Raw genomic sequence first — 19,344 nt, 5'->3', positions numbered from 1 at the left:
TGTAAATCCTGGAAACTCAAAAAGCATGCCAGGTATTGTGGAGATGAAAGGAGGATGCGTCACCCTGGGAAGAATGAGTTTTAGCTCCCGTCACCCTTTGCATTTACTAAGATTTAGGCTATCTTTGTCACCCATTAATTAGCTCATTTAAAAACACTGTACTGGATGCCTGCAAGTTTGTCAGAGCTTCCTATAAGTGCCACGAATGAGTCCTCCCCTGACTTGGGGCATGCCCGATCCAGTGGGGAGATAGACAGTAAGTGCTAGAATGGTAAGTCCATCATTTCAGGCACTCTGCCGGAAGTCTGCCTGGAGGAGGTGTGGGGAGAGACAGAGAGAAAAGCTTTTGGCAGGGTATAGGGGGATCAGGAGAGACCTTGGAGAAGAGGGGAAGTATGAACTGAATCCTGAGAAATAAGAATACAGCATAGAAGCATGAAGTGTTTAAGAGCATTGAGTTTGTCATGAAAGAGATCTCAGATCAAAATCCCAACTAGCCACTGACTAACTGTGTCACCATGGACGTTACTCAACTTTTCTAAACTGCAGTTTCTTCATCTGTAGATTGGGTACAACAAACCAGTCTTTGCAGTAATAGAATAACCTGGTATCGAACGTGATAATACTTTTTGTGGGGCAGATCAGTAAAGGCACTCCAGATGCAGGGAGTGGCAAGAGCACAGGTGAGCAGTGGTGAAATGGCTGGGGCATGGTAAACTGGTTGGAGAGTTGGGTGCAGAAACAGGCACGAGGGCAGGGGTAGAAGGCAATGAAGGGGGAGGGAGGGTGCTCTTGACAGACCCTGCAGAATGAGGGGGTCTTTAAAAGGTTTCAAGCAAAGGAGTAGCACAGCCACATGAAGCAATGCCACCTGTGTGTGCTGAAAAGCCTCCAAAACCACACCTCTTTTGGGACCCCATCTCCTGACAACTGGAGTTGCAGAGAGCCTGCGGTAAGGGGAAGTGTTGAAACTTTTCCTCTCTACTGTTGACTTTTCATGTCCCATTCTCTGGAGGTGCATGGCAGTCCCATCGGCACATCCGTGGAAGGGCAAATGGCACCAAAGCATTTACATATATGCCAGGGAAACCCCTTAGTGAAACCATCTAGTTAGAAGTGTGCCAAGAGCTGGCACAGAGAGAGAAGTCAGGCCCAGTTCACTAATTATACTAACTTCAAAACAAACAGAGGATACGGGCTCAGCAAATGGCATGGGGAAATATCAACATACATAAACAGGAAGACATAGGAGCCATATGTTGGCTGCTCTCCACCCACACAGCTTCTCCACATACGTCCCTTCATCCTGCACTTCTGAGGATGACTGGCAGAGAAGTGAATGTACAGATCAGACATGAGCAGATACATCAGCTGCACAGTGACAGCCATCCGAGCAGCTTCATCTCGCACATGGCATCCTACTGACCCTCATGGGCTCCTCTCTTGAGAATCTTAGGGCCTTGAGAGTACTGACCCAGAGATCAGAAGTTTTGTATTTAAGAGTTAGTTCTGCCCTTGCTTGCAGGGTAACCTTGACAGTTAATTCCTTTGGCTGTAAAGTGGAGATGATAATAACTACTCCACAAGCAAGTAGGAATCATTCATTCTTTCAGCAAATATCTCCTAAGCCCTTACTCTGGTCCAGACTATGTGCTGGGCCCAGGAGACAGGGAGATAAATAAGATGGGGCCTCAGGGAACTCCCAGTCTAGCTGGAAAGTCATCTCCATAAAAAGGTGTTCGGACCTAGGGCACATGACAGCCAGCAGTGGTGTCTAACTTGAGAAGAAAGCTTCCTGGAGGGTCTCTGTTTCTATGTGAAGCAGGAGACAGGGTCATGCACTGAGATCAAGGGCCATGAGGAGGTGGTAGAAACATCAAGAACATGGTAAGGGTGTGAAATGGTTGATGAGGGGAATATGAGAAGCAATTGAGCAGGGATTGCCAAATGGTGGCTAAGAGGCTCCTTGCGACAACTGAAGGAAACTGTGTGTATAAAAGCAAGTTATAAATTGCTTAGGGCAATATAGTGTTGTCAGGTTTTGCTAACAGTTTTATTGGTACTTACTAATACTTCTCTGGATGGAACCTACACCTGGCACACTTGTTGGCTAATGTAGCCTGTCTACTGTGTTTCCTGACTCATCCATGTATATTCCTGCCCTGTCCACAGCTCACATGGCCTTGTTCCTTCCTCTTCATTCAAATAAACCTGCCTTATTCTCCAAGGCTCTGCTCCAGGCCTACTTGCTCGGGAAGCTCCTAGAATGCTACGGTCACTCTATCTGCTGTGTGAGTGCTCTCCCTTTCATCTAGGGTCTGGCACCCCTTGCTATCGGGGCCTCTCACTTGGCTGAGTCCATAGTCTCTTGGTTCTTTCTCAAGTGTGCACTTGGTCTCCCACTAGCCTTCTGTCTCCAGAGGTGTGCTCACAGCCCCCACTTGAGGAGAACCGATGGGAGGGCCTGCCTTCAGAAAGCCAGGTGCTGGGGTGGGAGACAGACCATCTCAACGGCGGTCATGTCTGGGCAGTGAGGATGCTCTAGGACACGTGGTTCCCATGGGATCAGGGAGTGCTTCTTGTCCATCTCTAGATCCCAGGTCCTGTCACACAGTAGGGACTCTATTGCCTCTTTCCTTCCTTGCTCGTCTTTTCCTTTTGTTTTCCTAAGCCTTTGCTGAGGACAAACACTATGCAAGGACCAGGAGATATAGAGTCGAAAAAATGGGATTCGCAAAAAACCCAGTCTTAGCTCTTTCAGTTCTTGCCCTATCTTAGCTACACCCCAAATATTTGTTAATCTGAACTGAAGTTTCTACTGAAGGTAAACTTCTCACCCTCTGAGGAGGACTTTCCCATCCTTCTTCATTTCAACCAGTTCTCATTTCACAGGAACCATTGAGCTTCTACCCCGTGTTTGGCATCTCCTCCCCTCAGGATTGAGTGACCTGTGAGGGGACAGGGCCAGGACATCAGAACCTCAGCGTGTCAAGCTATGCGAAGTTTCCCCCAAACACAGAATGTTGGAGTAGCCTCCACCAAGACAACCTTTTTCACTCCTCATCAAGGAGGCATTAGCTTGCTCGAATCTGCAGGATCTAAGACTACTGGTGAGCTAGAGGACCCTGTGGGGAGCTGAATGTCTTCATGCCATTCAAAGAGACAGAAGGGAGAAGGTTTAGAGCCAGGGTGAGTGACAAAGAGTAGCAGAGACCCCAGCCCCTCTACAGCAGTGTGCATGAAAAGGACCTGTCTTTCTATGAGAAGGGTAGACCCAAACTCCCTCAAAGGCAAGGGAACTTGGGTGGGAGGGGTATCTTGGCCAATAATGATGCAATAACCAGTGCTTAGGAGGCACTGGCAGTAGGCCAGAAGTGCCCTTATTGATTAGTTTGCTGTTCTTTGATGGAGGTACCCATATTGCAGGAGAGAAGATAAAGCTTGGAGAAGTGAGAGGACTAGGGAGTGATGGAGCTAGGATTTAAGTCTGTGTCTGCCTCAGTCTCTCTCCCATGTTCTTAAAAATTAATCCGTCAAGGAACCAAATCCTGATTATTATATATTTACTGCCTATATGTCCAGACCTGGGCATAGCTGGGGGACAGGTGGGCTAGGGAACAGGTCAGAAGGAGGGGAAGATACAGTCTCTACCCTCCATTTAAGTCAACAACCCATCCAGAGCACCACTGCAAGCCTAGCCACATCGAAGGAGGCCTGTAGGCCATGCTGAGAAGAACAGACCCTATCCTGAAGGCAGTAAGGCTGTTGAAGGGCTTGCAGAAGGGGCAGGCAGCTAACCTGACAATTTTAGGGGGACCACTGGGACAGTAGTATAGAGAATAGATGAGAGAGGCAGCAAGGTTAGAGGCTGTGAGATCAGTGAGGATGTGTCAGTGGACTCTATTCTGTGGAAAGTTCTGTGCCTGGTGTAGTGGGGAAACAGAAATTTGGGATGTCTTGGACCTGCCCTCAAGGAGCTGGGGACCAAATCTATGCAAATCCCTAGTAGATATTCTCATGTTGTATGTGAGATAGGCCAGGTGTCAGAAAAGACCTGAAGGATCAGAGGAGAAAGTGCATATGAGCAGGGAGTTTTCCTGAAAACAGGGGTGGGTGTTCACTCTGAGTGCTGAAGGAAGGAGAGGGCTTTGATAGGTCAATACAGGTAAGGTGAAGGAGACCGGTACAAGGATACACGGACAGGCAAGGCCTAGGACATCAGATAAGGAAAAAATTGGTGAGGCTTCCTCTTCGGCCATAGGAGAGCAGGTGGAAATGAAGTTGGAGAGGGGTTTGGGGTCTTCAAAGGAGTCTGGGCATTGTGTGAGAACCGAGAACTTCAGAAGGGCTCTCAACTCAGGAAGATGTTGAGGGGGGATGGGCTGGCAGAGGAGGGCAGGGCATTAGATCAGACAAGGCCCAGCAGAGAAAAGAAAGTGCAGACCACCTAGCTCAGTGGAGCAAATTTAATATGGAAATTAGCAGCCCCAGGAATCCCTAGGCACTGGTGAAGTGGGGGCTAGGGAGACAAAGGGAAGAGGTTTGCCAGAGCCTATGATGGGGGCCACAACCATAAAGATGATCAGCTGTGGCTGGAGATGCCATGTGAAGCAGAGAGAGCAGGGGATGAATACCCTGGCTTCTCTCTTTCTCCTGCCATCCTCATTGGTTGAGCCAGCCAGAAGCCTGCTGACCTAGGAGCTTGGCAAATATAGACTTAAGAGGGTCAGCCCCTCTGTCCCGCAGGGCAGAGTAGGGGAAAAGCAAGTAGTGGACATAATGGAAAGCAGCCCCAGGGCCAGCAGGACCTGGCATTCAACCCCCTCCTGCCCAGCTCACAGCTGTTCATATGATATGACAGACCTTTGTGGAAATGTGTCCGTTGACTGATGGATGGTCTGACTTTCATGCTCTGGGCTTTCTGTTCCCTGTTGGGAGACCATGGAGTCCTGGGGTACAGGCTCAGCAGCCTGTGGTAACAGAGGACACAGGGGGTGACTTTTAGGGACAGGACTGTCAATGAGGGCCTGCCCGTGGGCTCCAAGCATCACCTCTCCACCACCTCTGGCTCTCTGCTGCCCATACCGCTCACTGCGTTTTTGCCCAGTCGGCATTTCCCTGCTTCTTCACAGTAATCACCATTGACGGCTATTGACTGATGGTGACAAGACTAAGAGCTAAAAGTGAGGGAGTGAAGGATTTCCACAAGTTCTGACTGTGCTGCCCAAATGCAGCAAGGGGAGCTTGTGATAGTTAGTTAATACTGAGTGTCAACTTGTTTGGATTGAAGGATGCAAAGTATTGATCCTGGGTGTGTCTGTGAGGGTGTTGCCAAAGGAGATTAAATTTGAGTCAGTGCACTGGGGAGGGCAGACCCACCCTAAATCTGGTGGGCACAATCTAATTAGCTGCCAGCAAATATAAAGGAGGCAGAAAAACGTAAAAAGGCGAGACTGGCCTAGCCTCCCAGTCTACATGTTTCTCCCATGCTGGACGCTTCATGCCCTCATTGAACTCCAAGTTCTTCAGTTTTGAGACTGGCTCTTCTTGCTCCTCAAGCTTGCAGACAGCCTATTGTGGGACCTTGTGATCACGTAAGTTAATACTTAATAAAAAGAAATTATATATGTGTGTGTATATATATATGTGTGTGTGTGTGTGTTTGTGTGTATATATATATATATATATATATCCTATTAGTTCTGTCCCTCTAGGGAACCCTGGCTTATACAGAGATACTCATCTTTTGTTCAAATTCTTAAGCCTAGTACTCCCTTACTCCTCATTTCTCCTCCTTCTAAAGAGGATCTCTTTGGGCTCCAGTTAAGAATTGTCTCCTCCAGAAAGGCTTCCCTGATTGCTCCAGTCTTCAGTCTGACAGCAGGTATGATTGGTATCGAAGCCCCTTAAAGCAGAGATTCCCAAACTTGAGTGTGCACCTGGAGGGCTCGTTGAATCACACATCACTGGCTCCCACCCCAGCATTTCTGATTCAGTAGGTCTGGGATGGGGCTGGAAAATTTGCTTTTCTAACAAGTTCCCAGATGTGGCTGATGCTGCTGGTCTAAAGTGATTATTACTACTTAGTGGGCCTATGTCCTGTTTCCTCAATAACCCAACAAGATCTTTTGAGTCAGAGGGAAGGTAGCCTCTTTATCAAGAGCAGTACCTAATGTTTTGGTAAAAGCTACTGCTTAGTAAGTCATTGCTCATATATTAACTAAAAAAGATTTTTTTGTCTTTGTGAGCGTAGAGAAAAGGAAAGGAAGAGAGAAGAATTTAAGGTTATTGGGCTAAATTTTATGATACTATAAAATTTTGAAATTTACCAATAAAGTGGCTCTTTCTCCAGCTGGTAAATAAGTTAGTATGCAAAGCATTTAGAATGATGCCTGTAACATGTTAAATGCTGTATAAATGATGATGACGATTATTATTAGAGGGTACTAGAATTCTGCTGAGTTCCTTGATGTGCACAATCTCTGTACCAAGACATTTGAAGAGACAGAAAGGACCATTTCGGATCTTGGACTATCCAAGATTTTCTATTTTCTAAGGTTAAATGCACCCAAATGTCAATAGCACCTACCTTTTGAAGGGTAGATTATGGATGAGTTTTATTTTCTTCTTTATACTTCTCTGCACTTTCCTCATTTTCCACTACAAACATGCATTATTACCATAATCAGCAGAAAAATGTTTTCAACAAAGCCCTGGGCATCTCCAACACAATAGTACACAAGGCATAAATCCAGTGCTCTGGACTGAACAATCACTTTACCACTAGGAGATACTAATCATTCATTCTTTCTTCCATTTATTCATTGGTTTATTTGCTTAAAATACTGATTGGGCATTTACATTTGTTACCCCTGTACTAGGATTTAATGATACAAAGGCAACGTAGCCAGCAGTGAAGGGCATGGTTCCGGCATCAGCAAGACCAGGAGTCTAACTATCTCACTACCTGCAGGCTGGGTCATTGAACAGTTTACTCTTCCTCTGTGTCTATCAGGGTCATCATCGGCAAATGGAAATCATAATCCTACCTTTGTTCCATGGTCTCTGTGAGGATGAAATGTGGGAAAGCCAATGCCCAGCACATGGCCAGCATTTGCTGAATGCAGGCTGTTACGACTGCAGTCATTGTTCTGAGAGCTAGTTCTTATCGAAGTTTCGTAATAACACCAGTGATTCCAGGACTCCCACGTGATGGCTCTCTCAGCTGTCACCACCTGAGATTTGGTGGGGATTATCATCCTCATTTCTGAGATGGGGACTGTGAAGTTTAGAGGACTAAGGAACTGACTCAGAGAACCACGCAAGTGTCCAAGCTCCTGCCCTGATGGGACCTCTGGTCACATCACTCTGCATATATAGGGTGACAGAGTGTGGCCAACCTTCTCAGCTAATGCTTTGCTTCCTGCTTTGCACCAAGAAGCTGAGGTCAATTTTGTTGCCTTTGGTGTCAATTATCCAGCTCCACTGTCTACCAAAGTTAGGGAGATGTAATTTTCTAAGAAGTAAAGGCCAAAACAGGAATCCTAACTTAGTTCACATGGGTGGCATCTCACACCTGCCATGGTAAAGATGAGGCTCCATGACACTGCATTAAGTGAGTTGAGCTGAAAAAGACCCTTTAGGAACTGAAAGCTCTTGCCTTAAAATAAATATTTTTAACCAGGGAGCACCCCACAAAGCCTAAAACACTAGTGAAACAATTTTTCAACATCAATAATATGATTGAAATAAATGAGACAGTGATGGCACACTGAATGAAATGGCAGGTACCTTGGGAATGTGAGAATCAACGGATTGTGAGGGGTTTGCTTGCTTCATGCATGATGTGCCCTTTTGGAGACTGTAGTGCCACTTCTCCAAGGGAGAGACCCAGTGTGTTCACCGAAGGCCATGATGTCCTTCCCAAAGAGGAGCCAACATGGACAGGTAGAAACCCAACCTCGCTGGAGACAGGTGGGAAATCCAGCTTGCGGTCCCAGTGTCAGCACTGTGTGGCATTGAATAAGTCATTTAACACCTCTGAGATTCAGAATTCTCATCTGTAAGACTAATAATGGCATCTCCACAGAGATGTTGGGAACATGAAATTAGAGGGTGGGTAAAGAAGTTTCTTGAGAGCTAGGGAATGCTATGTAAATGGCATTTTTACAATAAACATAAAAAGCAGTGAAGCTTTATTTGTGGTGGTATTAGAGGCTAATGTCTTCCACAAATGGAGATTTTCAGATAGGTGGGGCTTATGTGGGTTTTGTGATTCTTCCTTTTTTTTTTTTTTAAAGGAAGGACCTGTACATTCTATTACATGTGTCTGACTTCTTAGACACTGCCTATTGCTTGCTGCCTTTTGTTGTTGTTGTTGTTTGCTACTTTAGCCTTTATAAGGCTGTCAGCTGCTATTTTTTCTTGTCTATCATGGAAAATGCAAACATATACAAAAGTAGAGTGTATACTATAATGAACCCCCATTTATCCGTCATCCAGCTTCAATAATTACTAAGTCATAGCTAGTCTTTTTTTCTCTATATTCTCTTCCTACTTTCTTCCCACCCCATTCCTGATTATTTCAGGAATAATTCCAGCTGTTCTATCACTGCACTTCTAAATATTTTAGGTTATGCCTTTATATGAGAAGAACTCTTCAAAAATCATAGCCACAATACCATTTTCATATAGAGAAAATTAGCAATAATTCCTTAATTTCATCAAATAACAAATATATGCTTAAATTTTCCTGAATATTTTATACCTTTTTTTAGAGTTTGTTTGAACAAGAATATAAATGACATTTAAACATTGTGATAGATCAATATCTTTCTTTAGTCTGTTTTAATCTATGCGTTTGCTCTTTATTCTTTTCCTTTGAAATTTATTTGTTGGAGAATCTGGTCTCGGTCATTTGTCCTGGAAAGTTGATCACACTTTGAATTTTGCTGATTGTATTTATGTGGCATAGTTTAACAAGTTCCTCTGTTGCCTGTACTTTTAGTCATATTTAGAGGCTTGACTGTATTCAGGTTCACTTTTTTTTTTTTTTTGGTGGGGGGACAAGACTACTTCATAGGTGGTGCTGTGCACTTGCCTTAGGAGGTATGCAGTGTCTGGTTGTCTCTTTGTGACGTTTGAACACACTGATGCTCATTGCCTATACCCATTAATTCACTGGGGTTGGGAAAATGTTGATAAGCTAATTCTCTCATGCCACCCTTGTTTATTAGCTGAATACATCTATAAATAGATACTTCTTTTCATCAACTCTGCAGTTACCCTGAGGGATAGTTCATTTAGAAGAAGCAAGATAAATGCTTGATTATGCCCCCTCTCTTAACCGACTTTTAAGATAATTAGTTGGTTCATTTGCATCTTCCAATGATGACTAAATAGTTTATTTTTGATTTTTATAAACTCATGAATTTAGTCATATTTGATGTCTTTTAATCCATTATAGTTATCATTATCGAAGCTCAAGCGGCTTCCCTTTGGCCAGCGGGAGCATCTTCAAGTTTTCTCCTGAGTCCTTTGACATGACCCTAGAAGTCTTTCATAGTTCCTTTGCTTTTTAATGCTCCAGACTCAACTTGTGGAATTCCTGCCACAGACTAGTCATTAAACATTTCTCCAAGGATTCTTGCCTTCTTTTAGGAAAAGCGGACATCAGCAGTGCTCGTTGTCACTGGTTTAGCCTTTGTTTCTAGGCTTTTAAAATGAACAGAGATGGAAAAGAGTGGATATATATTTAAGATGAAATATATTCTGAGTTAATACTGCTGCTACAATTTAGGTTAGGATTATGGAGTTTTACTGCACTTTATTGATCTTATGTCTATATGCCTTTTCTCCCTTACTGGAAATATTATTTCTCAATGTCACCAGATAATTACTCATGTGCTTCACTAACAATACACATACGACGGTCTAAGAATAACAGTACAAACGCCACCATGGACATTATGATTTAAACATTACATATCAATTTAAATATTTTTTACAGTTATTTTTATCCTTAGGATATATTTCACTAGGGATGGATGTAGAGTCAAATTACTGTGTTTTTAAATTGTCTGGAATAATTCTGCTCTGTGTGGTTATACTACTCACTGAATACAGAGTTAGTTTCACTTATTTCATTTTGCTTTTGATTTTAATGAATTACTTTTCTAAAATTTAATTTGTTTTTTACTTATGTAGAACATTTATGGGGTTCCAAAATTAACTTTATAAAGCAAGGTATATTTAAAGAAGTCTAGCTCTGTCCTACGGTACTTTTAATATAAGCAAATATATTTTATATATTTATAAGCCTTTCTGATAGATAATTGATAGCAAACTATGTATTTTTTCTACCTTGCCTTTTGCACTTCATATATCCCTGAATTCTTTCATAATGGTATATAGACTTGTTCCCCCTTCCTTTTTATACCTGATATCATTTCTTGTCAGTATCACTATGCCGTCTCTAGCCATCTATTTTCTAACTTGAAGTGTTGAGTCTTTGTGTCTTGGAGAGTAGATCTTCCAGCTTATAAGGACTGTGTTAACACAGGTTCTGAGTGAGGACCCAGAGAGCTCTACGGTAAGGAGTGGGTCTAGTCTTCCTGGTGGGTATCCTGACTGCTGCATCTTGTTGCTCAATAAAAATTAGTTGAATCAAACTGCTTCAATATGTTTTAGACCTCCTCACAATTATTAGAACGGTCACTGCAACAATAGGAACCACTACTTTCACACCAAATATATCTATAACATTTGGTCCCTTTGGCTGACAAAGATAGTTGTATCTGAAAATTACTATGTTGTTGGAATTTCTTCTGGGAAACCTGTAATTTCTGGGGATTATGCAGGCTTAAGAATAAAAACATTATTGGCAGGATTCATCTTAATGGAAGGTTGTTCTGTAAGCCAGGAAGGGGCTTATCATTTCTCTCCCATAGCATTATTTTATTGATTGATCAATTCATTTATTCATGTGTTCACTTAATTTATAAAATAGCAGCTTTTTGAGCTTTGACCACATGTAGACACCATGCTGGAATGGAAACTGAGGGTATTTTCCTTTTTCCTTTGAGTCCATTGGCATCTTTTCTTATCTTCCAGGAACATTTCTATACGACCTGTGCATTCTTAGCCCCAGAATGCCAAATTCTCCTTCCAGAAAGTCATGTTTAAACCTGGGCAGGTGTTAAGAATTGGGCCAATGTTTGCAAACACTTGTCTGAATAGAAGGAGAACAGTGGATGATTTCAATTGTGTGTCCTCAGTTCATTCTGCTGAAAGCGTGTCTTTATTTTTGATAGTTAAGTCTGGAATAGACTCGGGCCAAATATATTTAGGTCTTTATAAAGTACTTATACATTTCTTAAAGCAAAAGCTTTTATTGACTAAGCATTAATAAGATTGTGTTTGTGGCATGAAATAATTGGCCTCTTTTCTAAATATAAACTCTTCTCTGTTTTCTCACAGCTGACAGGCTCTTCAGTTCTGGGGCACAGTTTGCCTTCTCCTCTGCAGAACCTGCTCTTTTTTCAAGATAATATGAATGAGTTAGTACTGCTTTGTAATGCTGTAGTCTTCTGCTTAAAACAATTTGCTTTTAAAGGCTGTTACAAATTGATCTACGTACACTTTCAGGCTGAGTTATTAAACTACGGCTTAGGGTTACTTTGTGCAAAGGAAGTAACATGAAGAGAGAGCTTCTGAAGGAGTATACCAGTAGGGGGCAAAGCACACATATGAGGGGGCAAAAGGCAGGACACCTAAAATATGATACACATATGCATGCACCTGTATACATATTCACTGATGCACACACATATACACATGCACATACCCTCACATGTACACATACGTATGCACTTAACAAGCACATACACATACTTTTACAAACACATGCACACACCTTCACACAAACTTGTACATACACACACCTGTATGTTCATATACACATTCATAAACCTACTGATATATGTAGGTATGAATACAGACATACACACTCTCACACATCCACCCACTCACGTCCATACTCTCACACACTCATGCACACTTATGCATAAACACTCATAAAACACACACTCATAAACACATGCACACACTTGCACACAGGTTCCAATAAACACACACACTTATGCCTTCCTTTGTCATGGAGGTTTGAAATAGTCATTTAAGATGGAAGCTATTTTATTCACCCAATGCTACTCTTTTCACGGTGTTCAGAAACCAGACATCTGGATGGAAATTCACCTATTGCCATTCATTTTTGACCTGGGTGTGCTGCTGGGCAGTAGGCTCTCTATGGTTCCAATGCAAAAGACTGGTTTTTTGTAGTAAAATTTGGCCCCAGAACCAACATCTAAAAATACAGGGGTCAAGTATAATCTTTGCTCCCCAGCTGGGAAAAATAAAGCAGAAAGAGGGCTCGGGATGTGCCCAAGGACTTCCAAGGAGGTCACAAGTAGCTGAGCACAGCCCAGAAACCAGCCCCTCTGAAACCTTGGCCCCTCAGGCTTTGAGCTGAGGTGACTTGGCTTGACACTCCCAGGTAAAGATGCTTGTTTTTAGTTCCTGAACATTTTCTACTGTTAATGAATTCTTTAATTGAACTCATTAGTCGTGTTTTTCATTATACAAAATGACCCCTAAGATAAGACCCCCTTACATTATTCAGAGGAAGTAGCAGTATATTTTTCATCTCATTTATCAAACTTGTATGAAGTAGCAATTATGTGCATGCTTCATGAGACAGGCATGCTCTGAAATTGCTGGGAATGTAATTTTTCAGAGCACTATTTCATTGCTGCCTGTCCAAGTGACAGAAAACAAAGCTGATCGTACAAGTAAGACTCCGCCTTCAGAGAAGAAATTAAATGACTACTTGCCTAATGAAGGGCCTTTCCATAGAAGACCAGATTTACACCGAGGTTTTTCTCTGGACAAAAAGGGACCTACCATTTAGACTCTCACATTCAGTAAGCCCTGTGTCAGGGTCACACCATGTAGGACCATGAGTCATGGCCAAATCAGGCCTGCCCTGTCTCCTGACAATCCCTCACTCAGAGCTCTCACTCAGCCTCTTCTCGTGGGCTTTGAAGGAGCCAGAGATATGAGGCTTCTTTTTAGCAAGCGTCTTTTTGTGACTTCTGGTTTCCAGTCTCTCATGGAAGAAGCTGGGAAGTCACCATTCTATCCTAATAACAAGTAAAAAGCTATTGAATAAACTGAAAAATTCATAACTCTTTTTAAATCTGTAAGATAATTAATTCACAAAACAGACATCTGACCCCCAAACTGGAAAGATCAACAAGGGAATACAGAGAGTTACAGCTTACTGGAGCAGAAGCTTCAGAATGAGCAAGTGTCAGGATAGAACACCCTGAACTATAGTTTATGAGTTGGTGGAGGCTCCATGTGAACAGGTGTGAGAGAGAAAAACTCCAAGAGGACATGGTCATAGAGGGGCCCTCACACTTTTGTGAGTTTTAGCTGCTGGAGTTTTACCAGGTTCTCACTGTGAGTATTGGGAAAAAAAATCCCCTCATGTTTCCAGCAGGAGAAAAGGAAAAGAAGCATTTTGAAATATGCCAGAGCAATCTATTCTTAAGAAGGCCTGCCCTCAGGGGAAACTACTTAACCAGAGTCTACCCTGCTGGGCTTTTATCAGAGCCTAACTGACATAGGGGATGGGAAATACCAAACCCCAGGCCCCTCTAATCTTCCAAGTGGAAGAAGGTAAATACTCAATTACGGCCTACTCTAGCTATCATGTCCCACTAAAAGGGGTGGGGGCGGAGGGGGGTGGTGCTGAGAAACGCATGTGAAGCTCACAGTCCAGAGCCACAAACTAACTAAAAGATTGAGACCTAATTTAATTACAGGACTATAAAATACTCCTCTTCCCCCCACACCTTCCTACCACATTACTAAAGGCCCATTTATAGTAGTTCCTTTTACCCACCCCATTGGTCTGGCTATCAAGAAAAAATTACAAGACATACTACCACAGCTTGAAGACAGAGGGCAAACACTAAAACCAGACTCAGATATGGCAGGGATATTGGAATTATCAGACAGGAATTTATAACAGCCATGATTAATATGCTAAGAGCTCTAATGGAAAAGTAGACATCATGCAGATGGGCAATGTAAACAGAGAGACAGAACATCTAGAAAGGAACCAGAAAGAAATGCTAGAGATGAAATAACTGTAAACAGAAATGGTGAATTCCTTTAATGGGCTTGTTAGTAGACTAAAGATGTCTGAGGAAAGAAGCTCTGAGCTTGAGGATATCTCAAGAAAAACTTCCAAAACTGAAAGGCAAAGAAAAAAAGATTTAAAAAAGAAACAGAATAGAATATCCAAGAACTGTGAGACACTTACAAAAGATATAACATATGCATAACGAGAATACCAGAAGGAGAAGAGAAAGGAACAGAGGAAATATTGATACAATAATGACTGAGAATTTCCCCAGACACCAAATCACAGATCAAGGAGGCTTACAGAACACCAAGCCAGCTAAACGCCAGAAAAACTATGCCTAGGCATATCACTTTCGAACTACAGAAAATCAAAGATAAAGAAAAAATCTTGAAAGAATCCAGAGGAAAAAGCACCTTATTTATGGATCAGCAAAGACAAGAATTACATCTGACTCTGTCTTATCCTCAGAAACCACATAGCCTGAGTACATAGAAACAGAGAATAAAATGCTGATTATCAGGGACAGGATGGGGAAATGTAGTCAAAGGGTGAAAAGTTGCAGATATGTAGGATGAATAAGTCTAGAGAATGTACAACATGAGGACTATAATAATAATGTTGTATTATATACTGAAAATTTGCTGAGAGTAGATTTTTAGGACTCTTACCACAAAAAATGGGTAAGCATTAATTCACTTAACTATAGTAAACATTTCACTAAGTACATGAAAAATCATGTTGTATAGCTTAAATACATTACAATAAAAAGAAAAAGAAAAAGGAAGCCATGTGAGCAAGAAAAGAGTGAAGTAAAGTATTTAAAGTGTTGAGAGAAAAAAATCCACCAACCTAGAATTCTGTACCCTGTGAAATTATCCTTCAAAAGTAAAGGAGAAATAAAGATTTTCTCAGACAAACAAAAATCGAGGGAATTTCCTTTCACATCATTAATCTGTTTAGAGTTTCTGTTTTTTAAATTCAGTTTTTATATGTTGTATGTTTCTAGGAATTTATCCAGTTTTTCTAGGTTATCCAGTTTATTGTCATATAATTGCTCATAGTAGTTTTTATGATCTTGTTTATTTATAATGTCTGTTCTTCAATTTCTGATTTTATTTATTTGAGTCTTCTCTCTTTTTTTTCTAAGCTAGGTACAGCTAAAGGTTTGTCAATTTTATTTATCATCTTAAAAAGCAAAGTTTTAGTTTCATTCATTTCTTCTATTGTTTCTCTCATCTTTAGTTCACTTACTTCTGTTCTAATCATTGTTATTTCCTTCCTTCTGCTATTTTAGGTGTTAGTTTGTTCTTTTTCTGTTTCGTTAAGATCTAGGCAGGGGTGTCCAATCTTTTGGCTTACCTGGGCCACATTGTAAGAGAAAGAATTGTCTTGGGTCACACATAAAATACACTAACACTAATGATAGCTGCTGAGCTAAAAAAAAATCACAAAAAAATCTCATAATGTTTTAAGAAAGTTTATGAATTTATGTTGGGCCACATTTAAAGCCATCCTGGGCTGCATGTGGCCCATGAACCATGGGTTGGACAAGCTTGGTAGAGTTAGGTTATTTGAGATTTTTTTCTTTTGAAGCTTATTTATTGCTATAAACTTCCCTGTTAGTACTTCTTTTGCTGCATCCCATAAGTTTTGGTATATTATATATTTTTGTGTTTATCTCAATATATTTTATGATTTACCTTTTGATTTCTTCTTTGACACATTGGTTATTTAGTAGTATGTTGTTTAATTTTCACATATTTGTGACTTTTTCCATTTTCCTTCATTTATTGATATCTAGTTTTAGTCCATTGCGATTGAAAAATATATTTAGTATGACTTCAGTCTTTTTAAGTTGTTTAAGACTTGTTTTGTGACCTAACATGTACTATATCTTGGAGAATGTACATGTGCACTTGAGAGGAATACATATTCTGCTGCATTTGGGTAAAATGTTTTGTATGTTAGTTTGTCCATTTGGTCCATAGTGTCATTCAAATCTGGATTTTCTGTCCATTACTCAAACCGGGGTAATGAAGTTTCCTACTATTATTACATTACTCTCTTTATCTCCCTTCAGTTTTGTTAATATTTCCTGTATATTAGGTGCTCTGATGTTACATGCATATGTATTTATAATTGCTATATCTTCATGATGAATTGATCCTTATATAATTATATGATGCCCTTCTTTGTCTCTTGTGACAGTTTTGACTTGACATCTCTTTTGTCTGCTATTAAATATAGCCACCCCTGCTATCCGTTGTTTACTGTTTGCATGGAATATCTTTTTCCAACCCTTTACCTTCAATTTATGTGTGTCAAATCTAAAGTGAGTCTCTTGTGGACAGCATACAGTTGGTTGTTTTTTTTTTTCCAGTCATTCAGTCACTCTTTTGATTGGGGAGTTTAATCCATTTCCATTTAAAGGTATTATTGATAAGGAAGCACTTGCTTTTGTTATTTTGTTAATTGTTTTCTGTTCACGTTATGATGTTTTTGTTTCTCTTTTTTCCTCTTGTTACGTTCCTTTGTGTTTCATTGATTTTTTTTTGTAATAATATGTTTGGGTTTTTTTCTTTTGTGTACTTTTTATAGATATTTTATCTTTGTGCTGACCATAAGGCTTTCATTAAACACCCTATATTTATAACATTCTATTTTAAGCTGAAAACAACATAACTTCAATCGAGTAAAAAAGCTCATACTTAATGCTTCCCACATTTAATGTTATTTATGTCACAATTTATATCTTTTTATATTGTATACCCACTAACACATTTTTGTAGTTATAGTTATTTTTAGTACTTTTGTCTTTTAGCTTTTATACTTTTGTTTTATGAAATTAAAATTCATTTACATATCACCATTACATTATATTATTATGTATATCTGTATATACATTATAATAATGTGTATATCTGTATATAATATACAGAATATTATAGTATTCTGTATTTGTCTATATATTTACCTTTACCAGTGGCTTTTATACTTTAATATGCTTTAATGTTGCTATCTAGTATCTTTTCTTTTCAACTTGGAAAACCCCTTCTTGTCAGGTAGGTCTAGTGGCGATGAACTCCCTCAACTTTTATTTGTCTAGGCAAGTATTTTTCTCTCCTTTATTTGTTTAAGGATACTTTTTCTGGGTATAATATTCTTGGTTGTCAGGTTTTTTTTTCTTTTTTTCTTTCAGGACTTTGAATATATCATTCCATTTCCCTCTAACCTGCAAAGTTTCTGCTGAGAAATTTGCTTAGATTCCTATAGAGGCTCCTGTACACATGATGAGTTCCTTCTTTCTTGCTGCTTTCAAAATTTTATTTGTATGAAGTGCAAATTCTGCCAAACATTTAAAAAAGAATTAACACCAATCTTTTTCCAACTATTCCAGAAAATTGAAAACAAGGAAACACTTTCAAACTCATTTTATGAAGCAAACATTATGCTGATAACAAAGCCAGACAGAAACTACAACAAAAGAGGAGCCAGGTGCAGTACTCATGCCTGTAATTACAGCACTTTGGGGGGACAAGGCAGGAGGATCACTTAAGGCCAGTAGTTTGAGACCAGCCTGGGCAACATAGCAAGATCTCATCTATACAAAAATTTTAAAATTTAGCCAGCCATGGTGGCATTCACGTATAGTCTTACATGTAGGTTTATCATATATGGCCCTTATTGTGTTGAGGTAAATTCCTTCTATGCCTGTTTGGTTGAGAGTTTTTACCATGAAAGAATGTTTGAACTTTGTCAAATTCTTTCTCTACATCTATTGAGATGATCATATGATTTGTATCCTTCATTCTACTAATGCAGTGTATCACATTTACTGATTTGTGAATGCTGAGCCATCCTGACCTTCCAGGAAAAAAATCCCACTTGATTATGGCATATATTACATACACCATACACCAAAATACCTATAAGAGATACATAAAGAAGAAAACTCCAAAAATATATTACTACAAAAAGTCAATGAAACACAAAGAAAGATAACAAGAGAAAAAAGGAGGAACAAAAAACATTATAATACAAACAGGAAAAACAAAAAAAGCAACCTCAGGAGGTTGAGGCAGGAGAATCAATTAAGCCCTGAAGTTTGAGGTTACTGTCAGCTGTGATCATGTCACTGCACTCCAGCCTGAGTGACAGAGTGGTACCCTGTATCAAAAAAGAAAAAAAAAAAAAAGAAAGAAAACCACAGGCTAATATCCCTCATGAGTATTGTTGAAAAAATCCTCAACAAAATACCATTAAGTTGGTGCAAGAGCAATTGTGTTTTTTTTGCCATTAAATGTAATAGCAAACACAATAGCAACATAATAGCAAACATAGCAACATAATAGCAAACTAAATTCAATAGCACATAAAAATTTTCACTGAATTATGAAACATATGCTATAATCAAGTGGGACTTTTTTCCTGGAAGGTCAGGATGGCTCAATATACACAAATCAATTAATGTGATAATCACATTAGTAGAATGAAGGATACAAATCACGTGATATCTCAATAGCTGCAGAGAAGGCATTTGACAAAGTTCGATACGCTTTCATGATAAAAACTCTCAACAAAGAGGTACAGAAGGAATTTATCTCAACATGATAAGGGTCATATAGGGCAAGCCCACAGCCAACATGATATTCGATGGTAAAAAAAAACAACAAAACAAAATGAAAGGTTTTCTTCTAAGAGCAGAAGCAAGACAAGGATGCTGACTCTTGCCACTTCTTTTTCTTTCTTTCTTTTTAACTTGTGACAGTTTCAGTTACTCAAATCCTCGCCAACTCTTGGAATTTTAAACTCTGGTAACATGTCTATTCTGGTGGTGTAGGACAGAGAAACTGTAGTAGTTTTGGCTTGTTATATAATTCTTGTACATATATTTGGGGTATATGTGATATTTTAATACCTGTATACAATGTATAATAATCAAATCAGGGTAATTGAGATGTTTACAATCTCAAACATCTACCTTTTCTTTTTGGTGGGAACATTGCAATTCTCTTCTAGCTATTTTGAAATATACAAGAAATTATTGTTAACTATAATTGTCACTTCTATTCAACATAGTACTGAAAGTCCTGGCTAGAGCAATTAGGCAAGAAAAAGGGATAAAAATCATT

The sequence above is a fragment of the Hylobates moloch genome, unplaced genomic scaffold (assembly GCF_009828535.3).
Source record: "Hylobates moloch isolate HMO894 unplaced genomic scaffold, HMol_V3 SCAFFOLD_22, whole genome shotgun sequence".
Lineage (NCBI taxonomy): Eukaryota > Metazoa > Chordata > Mammalia > Primates > Hylobatidae > Hylobates > Hylobates moloch.
This window is presented reverse-complemented; position numbering follows the sequence as displayed.